The sequence below is a fragment of the Fukomys damarensis genome, unplaced genomic scaffold, assembly GCF_012274545.1.
Source record: "Fukomys damarensis isolate Sample0158 unplaced genomic scaffold, DMR_v1.0_HiC HiC_scaffold_29, whole genome shotgun sequence".
Classification (NCBI taxonomy): Eukaryota; Metazoa; Chordata; class Mammalia; order Rodentia; family Bathyergidae; genus Fukomys; species Fukomys damarensis.
In genome coordinates this window covers 21,590,815-21,602,016 of record NW_022900941.1, presented here as the reverse complement: position 1 = coordinate 21,602,016, position 11,202 = coordinate 21,590,815, and the positions used below count along the sequence as shown (strand labels likewise).

The 11,202-nt window shown below is 35.8% G+C and overlaps 1 pseudogene; it reads right to left on the bottom strand.

Annotated features, from left to right (window-relative positions):
- Positions 1-7,192: 7,192 nt before the first annotated feature.
- LOC104864840 lies at positions 7,193-7,501 on the bottom strand (annotated as a pseudogene).
- Between the last annotated feature and the right edge of the window lie 3,701 nt (positions 7,502-11,202).

Here is an 11,202-nt window from a genome sequence, read left to right as displayed (position 1 = left end):
CAAAAGTTCTCAAATAATCTGCATCGTTGTTTCTGAAAAACCTATTTGACAGCTGCAGATCAAACCTGAGCAAAAACAGTCCACAGCTGTTCTGTTTTCTTACTCGTCAGTTCTTCCTCTCACATAAAGCTTTAGATGGGACAAAGAGAGGAGGACTCTTTGCTTTCTGGAAAGTGAATGAAAACCCATAAGACAGGAAAAGTTTTGTAGCCGCATAGCTGAGGTCAGCTGTTGGACCTGCTCTCTGTCTGCTCCCATTCCAGCCATGTCACAGTCCTCTAGCAAATACTGGAAGTAACGTCAGGGTTTCCAATAATCTAATTTTATAACAAGATAGGAATGCAAAGCCTTACTGGAGCTGTAATCTTTTTCCTTTCAAACCTACTTCTCTTCTACGACACTGCTGTCGGGGCCCAAGTGATAGCAAGTAGTCCTCACTGTCTTGTTCAGAGCAATCTGAGTAAAGACCCTGCATTAGGCTGATAAGGATTAGAACTGAAGGGAAAGGACACTCAGTTTCTCTGCTGTTAGGCGCAATAGCCATAAAATTATATCACATAGAAATTCATAGGCGCTGAAGAGATGGCCGAACAAAAATTACCAATTGTATGGAAGAAACGTGTCTGCAGAGAGAAGAATGGGACAGACACAGAGAAACATACAGAGAAGAACTCATGATCCCAGGAAGTGAATGATGGAGAAAGCACCTATCCAATCACTTTCCTCTTGTGGACTATCATTGTACAGGGTCCATAGGTTCTAAAAATACCCCTACCCTTATCCTGTTCATGTCTGCTGAATCTTTTAAGCAAAATTGGATGTTTTCAAATTTTTAATTAATAATCTTATTTTAGATAAATCTATCTGATAAAATATTCAAAAACTAAGCTCCTAGCATCCCTGTGCCTCCTGGTTACAGTGGGCAGTAAATAACACTCACAGAATCCTACACAGACCTTAGCTGCGAGAAATTCTTAAAGCCCCAAATGAAAGCCTAAAATGAACGACAACAACAAAAATATCTTAGTATTTACTTTGCCCATAACATTTCATATGACCTCATTTAATCCTCTCAACAACCATATGGCATATACATTATGATCCTCATTTTTACAGTTGAGAAACTAAGATTCCAAGAGTCTTCATAACTTGCAATAAAGAAAGAGGCAAAGCAAATATTCCCTCCATAACATGAAAGTACAGTTTTATTTTTTCTTTTAGCTCTATAAATCCAAAGGGAAAGGGAATTAAAACAAAGAGAATAAAAAGAAAAAAAAATGGAAACAAAGCTTATGTAAATAGAGGAGAAGGAGGTGAATGATAAAAAAAGAAAAATAAAGATATATCATGAAAAGGAACAAATTCCCTATGATGAATGTGATCCTTACATATGGCAAATATGTACCAATATGAAAATGTAAAACAGATTATAAATCTTCATGCATTTGCATTTTTCGAACCACGTTTACTTCGTCTTATTATTTGTACTAAAGTTGAATCCAAAGCAGAAAAAATAACAAATGAAAGACAAATAGGCGTGATGCTCAGGTGTTTGAGAACCGCACAAAATGCTACTTTTAGAACAGAATTTACAAGATGAGGGAGAGCTGGACAAGAAAGCAAGGGATTAGTTCATGGAAACACTTTCAGGAGATGTTCGTAGGTTTGACTGTAGATGACACAAATTCATGGAAGGATTCAAAGCTGGAGAATGGTAAAATTTCCATTAAGGCATAAGTATGTTATTTCGGAGCTAAAAATAATAAAAACACACAAGACATGACTATATGCACATTTCAAGAGAGAAAGACAAATAAGCAAAACTTGGCTGGGTACTTTGAGAAGAGAAGGAAAGAAAAGTAAAATGATGCAAACTCACACAGGGCATTGTACTTTTGTTCAGGCAGTGCTTGTGGAAGGTATAAACCAGGCACGATAATGCTGACACCTTCATAGACAAATCCAAGCCCTTTTCCTTAAATGTTTTTATATAATTCTCAAGACTTCTTCACAAGTGTACCAAGCAAGCTGGGGAGTTAGCTCAGTGGTTCCGGCGCCTGCCTTACAAGCACAACGACCTGAGTTCTATCCCCGGTACCAATAAATAACAAAAACAAAAAACAACAAAAAGCAAGTGTACAAAGCAAGATTGCTGATGGAACAGTTGCTGTGCACATATGAAAATACCTTCTGCTGAGACTCAGGCAGCCCAGACCTTCAGTTCATACTCATTGTGTGAGATGATTCCGTGGGTACCACCTACCTGGGCACTTGCTGGTGTGTAAATAGGTGGCATTAATTTCAGACAGAGAAATCTAGTAACGCATCTTGATCTCTGTAAACGAAGTCAAATATTTATTCAAGCTGCTGCTCTCCAGGAAAATATGTACTTTTTTATCCTATCTTCATTGTTCTCTCTTTATATTTTTAGGAACTTATTTGTATGCATTTTATATGTATCAGAAACACACTAAATATCGCTACATTTTACATTTTGTATGATTCTCCACAGAAAAATCAGGGGACTTCTTTGGCTTCTTAGAAAGCACGCTGGTCAGCTGGCCAGAAAGCATCAGTTCGGTAGGCACAGCAGAGTTTTGTGTATGTTTGTGACAACTAGTCATGGTGGCATTTAAGCTTTTTAAGAATGTCTCATTCTAATCAACCTTGTGTAATGGGTGACACATCTTTAAAAAACAAAACCTCTAAGCTTTTTCACCTGTCCGTATCCCGCCATTATTTTCTCTCTTCTCTTCATATTTTGTATTTTAATATAACTGGCAGATATCTTACCTTAGGACTATGTTCCTCTAATCAAAATTAAAGAACATTTCTTAAGTAGCAATTATACCCAAAATAGTCCTAGGGACTGTAGGAGAGTAAAGCCACTGTCCCAAAGAGCTTATAATTTAGATGAGAAGACTTGGTATTTACAAAAGAAAAATTAATAACAATAAAAGGTGTAAAAGCTACTAGTCGATAGCTACGAATGATCTAAAATTGGGTCCTGACCAGAATTTGTGCAGCATTCAGTAGGAAATGAAGATATAGAGAAATCAAAATTTGTAACTACAATTCTATCCCATAATCCCACTGTCACCAACACAGGAGCTGACAGAGGAGATTCAGAAATGGCTCCAAGGTATTGGGTTTGGGAGACACTAAATGATATCTCTTCACAAAGACAGAAAGTAAACAAAGGGAGCTATTTTGAAACCAAAATGAAAGTTTAAAAAGTGGCTCAGATGGTATTAGCCTCCTGATCTAAAAACGTCCATGAGTTCCTGCCGACGGCTTATTGAATCTGTGGAGTACATCTGGTATGTTCACCAGCCTTTATGCTAAGGAGTGGTGACCCAAGATCGTACCTCTGCCCTTGAACACAGTGTAAGTAACATCATAAAAATGGTGAATACCTTAAGAAATGGATTAAGTAAAGGTGAATTATCAGGAAGCACACACTCCAGCCATCTGTGATAGCATTAGTGAGAAAAACTCACAAAGAGGAAACTAGCAGTAGGCTTTCAAGCCTCTTTGGCTCTGTGCAATCTGAGGCAGCACAGAAATACTGTAACTTCTGGAGAGGAATTTTCAGCCTTGCTCTAGGAAGCTTCTAAGCTCCTTGACTGACAAGGCACCAGCTTTTTCTGTGGGCTCACCAAGGACTTAGATTCCATAGCATTAGACATGGTAGAACTTTGGCTGCTAACTATTCCAACATCTAAATACAGAAACAGTGCTTGCCTCAGAGAATACTAGAGTCCCTACTTCTGGAGCAATCACTCTTGGGGTGTAAGTCTATCATCCTGGAAACCATGGTTATTGGAGCTGTGCCCCCTCCACTGGCAACATCATGGTGTGAGGCTCAAGTTTTGCAGCTAGAGGTCTTCACCCTGGCGGGACCACTTCCCTCAAGTTACACTGCAGCTTTCTGCCAAGATTGATTGTTTAAAGAATTCCATGTAGTCAATTTTTATGAAGCATTGCAGTGACCTAATTAGAATCAGTTATTTTAAAAAATCAACCCTAACTTTCAAATGTCATGAGAAGGAAAATCTGATAGGTGGAAAGAGACAGAAACATCTGAAAAGACAGAGAGATTATCTAAAGTAATGTGATATGAAAGAGAAGATTCAGTGCCACACAAAGAGAGAAATAAATTTCAAGTAAGAGGAACATTTAAGTTGCTAAATGCTGCTAAGCCTATAGCAAGAATAAAACATAAACAAAAGGTATAAGATATAATAAGGAAGGGAGACATTAATGACTATATTTATGTAATTTTTGTAGGCAGAAGCCACTAGACATTTAGAAATACATAACTGATAACAAAAAATAAAATAAAAGCAGAAACTTGGGGGAAAAGACTGAGTAATAACTTGAAGAGATTGCAGTCAAGATATTTCTTTTCCCAACACAGATACAACCCTACTACATAAGAAAGGGGTGTCTGAGGATGGAGTATGTATTCAGACAGTTAGAAACTCTGTTCCCCAACAAACAGCTTCTACTCCATGAGGTCACATATATTGAAAGTAAAGCATTTCAATGAAAATTTATACCATGTTATTGCTTTAATTGGATTAAGACTAATATAATGACTCCACTCTAGTTCATAGGACTGTCTCTAGTGGTAGCTTTACTGTCACACAGTCATGCTTAAGAAATGACATTTGGCAAAGGAGCTTTACGTTTCATCTCCAGTCTGCTCTTTCCCTCATATTTAACAATTCTATCTCCACCAAATAGCATCAGCACACTTTTCTCCTCTTCCTTCCTAAGCTCCAGGCAAAGCAAGTGTGGTCAAAGTCAGAGATGGATTAACAGACTGAAGATTTCTCTCTTTTTCTGGGAAATTGTATTTCTAAATTTTATTAGTTATTAAGGCAAATGAAGAAAAAAATGGAATAAAAGTTTTATGTTGTTCTTGCCAGACAGTGTTATACAAATATAATTTCATTTGTAGTATTTTTAAAGTGTAACATTCAGTTAACAAATGAAGAAACAGAAGTGTAGAAAATTTAAGAACATTTTTCAACATCACAGGAAAGTCAAATAAATTTATCAGCCCCATATAACCAGATGTCTCTGATCATTTCTTTTCAGCTTTACAAATTTTGCTTTGGATATTATGCTGCCGAAAATGGCTCCTTTCCATGATGCAAAGTCTATCCAGAATTTGAGCTTCTGTCTTTGATGGATTTTTTTCTATTCCAGATATTTCTATGTTGGGATTTGATCTTCTCTAAGTCATGTCTAAGTAATGAGTGACACTATCAATCAAAAGAATAGCTTAAATAACTTTGCTATACTTCACTCCGCCCATCACTAAGAAACACATACCCCCACACCCACCCACCCCCACTTTTTGTACAAATTATTTAACACACAGGATATTTACTACATTTCATCCTAACAAGCAGAAAGAATTAAAGCCATTCCTTGCTTACTAATTTGTATCTTAGGCTCACCATTAGGTTTTTAGTACATTCTGAGGCCATAGATCTTCATTAGTTTGTATCTGAGACTCAGGCAACATTAGCTAGAGACAGTAATAATTATATTCAGAGAGCCAGCATATGGTCCAATTTACACCATCATTTTTTCCTCAAGACTGAAGAATGCCTGTTTTTTAAAGTATGTGGCTATTCAGCCTATGATTGTCTTCCTTGGAAATTTGTGGGTCACAGGCTCCTGGCATGCTGATGCTGGTACTCATATTTAGTACATTCTGAGGCCATAGATCTTCATTAGTTTGTATCTGAGACTCAGGCAACATTAGCTAGAGACAGTAATAATTATATTCAGAGAGCCAGCATATGGTCCAATTTACACCATCATTTTTTCCTCAAGACTGAAGAATGCCTGTTTTTTAAAGTATGTGGCTATTCAGCCTATGATTGTCTTCCTTGGCAATTTGTGGGTCACAGGTCCTGGCATGCTGATGCTGGTACTCATGCATACACTGTGGACTCTCTTTCAGTACAAGAGATAGAAATTGCAGGGGCCAGGTGGGGCTTTTTTCACTGTGAAGCATGAGAGCACAAAGATCATCCTCTCTTTCTGTCATCCTATTGCTCCAAACAATATTTTCCAACTAATGACAAACACTAAAAATCAGGCATTATTTAGAGGAGTCCACTTGAGATTATTTTTTAAGTCTGTTATAAGGAGAACCATATCTTAAAGATTCAAGCATTTGTTCTCTTCAATGGATTACTGCACTCTACTGATTCTACCTCAAAAATACTTTTCAAGTTGTGCTGATTTGGCTGCCCAGCTCTGCACTTGGATTACTTCACCAGCTTGCTCCTGTGTTCCCTGTCTTGCCACTGTACACCTTTGTCAGGTTACCTTGCCAGGTATATCTACCCACACATGATACACTGACCTTTCTAGTTCTGTTTACCATAAAATTTTCTCTTTCTTCTGTATGAATATAAATTTAATGGAGGCAGATATTATGGTCTTATTCATGGGCATTTCCCTGTCTCTAAAAATAATTCTCCACAAATACTATCATGGAAGCTAAGTGAAAACAAGAATGGGTTGTGTATTTACTTCTGATCAGTTATTAAATATTTTTGATTAAATGCATTGAATAAGGAGAAATGGTACCTTTCAGATTATAGCAAGAATTTCATAAGAGTTAATGGACAAATATTCTTTACCTCTTTTCTTTCATCTACTTCTTTCTCTCTTATTTTTGTAGTACAGATCTGATAGTTTGAGCTAAAGCAGTAAGTGGGGACCAGTAAGTAAAATCCCTCAGCCACAAAGGTAAACAAATTGAAGTGAATATGTACCGTATTTCATTATAAGACAAAATAAATGCATACTTCTTTTAAATTGCTGTTATATTTAGGCTTCTGTCATAACTGAATTTGGAAGGGACTATCATGTTATGAATACATTATTTTGGGTGATATACTATCCACACAGCTAGGACTTTGTTTTCAAAAGTATACTTTAATAAATATAAAGTATATAAAATTTAGGTAAGGTTGTGGAGAAGCTGACCAAAAAACATAAATTAGAAAATGCAAGTATCCATCTAAATTTTCTATATTTCTCTTTTTTTTGCCGAAGATTTATTAAGGTTGTTTAATATACAACTTTTCATATGTAATTTTGTAAGTCCTTTATGGTAGAGATAATTCTTTTGTTTGATGACAAATAGCAGCCACGATCATTATTCTGGACCTCCATTGGATAAATTCCATTTCCTCTTGAGATATAAGTTTCCTTCTGTACTTCCGAGGAAGCATTTTTAGTATTTCTGCAGTGTCTGGTGGACCGAGATGCATCAGCAACTCTGGCAATTTACTTCCCTTAGAATGCTGCTAAATCACAGAAGAGTGACATGGGACCCCTGCTGATCTCAAAGCTTCTGATATACACTGGGTTTAGGATTCTCTCTTCTGTTGGAGAAGCTTATTAATGCTGTGTGTCACTTGACCACCTGGAAGACCCTGCTGGCAGATGCCATCTTGAGGCCCATCATGACCCTGGGAGGGGCAGCTTTTCTAGGACTTTTTGACCTTCTGTTATTGTCATATTTACTTTCAAAGGTGAGAATTTTTAAAAAAGACTCTCAGCATGTAAATGACTTTTTTACCAAAAACTTAAAGATAAAAGAAAAAATTATATAGTAAACATCATTAATGTAACGTGTTATGTGTAAAATCTGGCATTCTGGGTCCCAATTAATCAAAATAAGAGTTTATTAAGGCACAGTTTAGATGAGACAGATGTTTGGCATTGTGTTGCCTTTTGCATTAATCCTTTTAATTCCTACAAATCATCAGAGAGCAGAAAACAGAAAGTTTCACACACATATTTTCCTGACCTCTGAGGGTCTTTGAGTTTGTTCCCCGTAATTTGAGAGTGAAATTCATTTAATATTTCACGGAAATCTTCACATACAAAGCATTCCACTTTATTCTTTCTTCAACTCAAATATTTTAAACTACAATCATTTTAACTAGTGCAAATTAGTGATTCTATATTCCTGATATTTTGAGAGGGGAGAGACAAGAATGAAGTAAACAGAAATTTAACTAGATATTTCTAAGAAGTCTAAGTTGTTAGACAATGAAGAAATAGAGAGACTAACAATATACAGTTAGAATTTGTCGATTAGACTATCTGAAAACACCCCCACACCCTGAGAAAACATCTGATGGTGCCCCAAATGAGAAGCAAGGAATTAGCTATTCAAGACTTGAATAAATGAGGTTATTCATGTAGAAGATTATAAATAAATTAGATTATTCAGGTAGAAGAAATGGTAATAAACAGCCTATGGTAAAAAAAACGAGCTGGGAATGTCTGAGGAACAGAAAGATGATTGGTATGGCAGAAATTTAGCAAGCTGGGCAACAGTGATATCAGACAAGGTCAAAGAAGAGAGGCTCATTTTGTCTAGGGCACCTTGGGCCACAGCTGCCAAGATATTCTTCAAGTATTCTCTGGACTGTAAAAATGTCAAAAAGAACCCCTCTTTCCTCCCTCAGTATGAAATTTTCACACTTAAATTCAAGTTAAAAAGGCCATTTATTGCTTATAGAGAGGTATCTTCAATAATCTAACAGACTTTAAGTAATCCAATATCTTCAGCTTAACAAAGAGGAGTTCTGTTGGCATAAAATGTTGTTCAGACAAAGGAAACTGTTATTTGTACATATATTTCTGCTCAGACTCCACTGTTCTTCACTTTTCTTTACAAGATATGATGAAAATTATTCAGTTCATGAATTTCAGATAGTAGCTAGATAACGATCTCTCACTAATGAACCCCAAATACAATTAAAGAAAATCTTTCATTTAAATGTCAGGGGAAAAACTGAAACCTGTACCCAATGAATTCAATGACTTGTCAATACCTTTGATACAATTTTCCACCTAATTACATATATACACATATCAGAAATATGTATATATACATTTTCTTATGAAACTCAAATCTATTCATTTTGGTAGAAAACCTCCTTACAAAAATAAGTTTGTAATTATTAAGTTTTATCTACTCAACAAATTGATCTTGATTTTTTTTTTTTTGGTCGTTAATAGAATTGGGAGTTGAAAAGACTAACTCTTGGCATGTGTTTTGTGTGGGGGCACATGTAGGAAAACATCCATTCCTAATTAAGGAAACAACATGTCACAAATGATCAGGGCTGAGCTTTTTGAAATATTCCCTCCCATGACAGTATAATATGCAGCCACCAACATTTTCTGCATTCTGCATAATGCACTGACAATTAACCTAATAAACGTATTTTCTGAGCAACTCTCCTAGTTGATAAATGTAGTTAAGGGCAAAATCCACAGAGGTTATTGAATAACAATCAGCACATCCAGAATGAAAAATAACTCACCTCCTTCTGAAATAAGGTATGAATAGACTTTACCATTGTAATTAATGTTGCTGCATTTTGCATGAAGATGGGGAATTTTTCATTTAAAGCCCAAGTGTTAATTTTCTTTCATAGAAAAGCCAAAAACCTTGACTCAGTCATAAGACCTTTAGCAGGTCCTTCTGTTTCAGTCTTGGTCCTCTGCCAATGCTCAGTTTTTCAGGATCTGGTCTTCCATGCTGAGTTTGTGACATAGATATTCACCATAATTCACTTTATTTTCAATCAGATCCAGAATAAAAGAAGCCATATAAAAACTGATGCTATTCCTCATAACAAAATATATGACAAATACTTATTTGAAAGACAAGGAACCCAAAAAATCTACAGTAATGAAGGTGAAAGATAAAAACTACTGACAGAGAATGGAGGTAAGGAGCTACCAGTGTCAAGCCCTGACATTTTCAACAACCTTCCTGAGGTACAGTGAATTGTACTCTCCCAATAAATCTGGACATTTAATTAGGAGACCTGCGTTCCATCCAGTTCTGTACCTGGTTGTCAGAAACACCTTAAAAATATCTCTCACAAAATAAAAGCAATCAATAGCATGACTCACGTGACCCTACAGAATCAAATCCTAACTATATTCCAAATTGCCCTCTATCCCTTGTCATAAATCTATGCTCCAAGATACAAAATTGTATGTTTTTCCCCAGATGTGCTTTTCAATTTCAATCTTCTGCCAATATTTGTTGACAACTCGCTTTTTATAATGAACTTATTGGTATATTTTAGGTCTACATAATGACCACATTCATCTTTGGGAATTTGTACCTGTGCATGATCTATCTTGATTCTTTTATTTGCTATGTTCCTCCCCTCCCTTCAACCCCTCTTCTATTCTTTATTTACAAAAGCTTTATTTCCAATGCTTCCTTCTTTTCTCATTTTTCTTCTTCCCCTTCCTTCTACAACCCTCAACTGCAACCCTCTTTCAGTTGATAGATTCCTATCTGGAATCAAACTCCAAATCAAGCAAGGCTGCTTGCCCCAAGATTATTTTATCTCAAGAATGACTAGGCCCTTTTTCTTCAGTAACCCTTGGTCTCACACCTCACTTCTGTCATTTTCTTTTAAGAATCATCATATCTGATTCAATATGTAAAAATAGCCTAAATTACATATTTCGTTAAGAATCTAGCACAATTCCTTATATGTAGGAAATATTTGTATGAATGAAGTTAAAATCTTTGATTTTTTTTTTTGGTTTGAATGAATATAGTTGTCATGTGCTAATTTTTGTCCTGTATGCCTTAGTAAACTAGGTGAAAAATGCCCATAGCTTTTGTGTTACTTTGCTAAAACATTTTATAATAAACAGATACGATTTAATTGTTCAGTGTCAGCCACTGGAATGAAAATTATATCACTAGTAGGGCATATTTCTATCATATTATGAAAACATCTATGTTCTCAAGTAAAAAAAAAAAGCCTTCAAAATTTTTACTGCCTGGACAAAGATTTACAAAGATAATTAATTTTTTTGTGGAACCAGGGATCATATTCAGGACCCTGAGCTTGTGAACAGGTGCAGCACCACTAATTAAATTCCCAGCCCCACAGATAATTAATTTTTAATGAAATAAATTTGAAAATGTATAAAGTGACATCTAAATTGTTAGTCAGTAATTTTAGATTCTTTAATTTGTGGAAATGCAAAGTGTGAGCTCATAACAAGCCAGCTTGTTAAGTTTCTAGGTCCCCTTGGTTTCATTCCATAAGTTTTTAGCACAAATTTAGTCTCCACGGAAAATAAATAATATTTCGCCCTGTTTTAAAA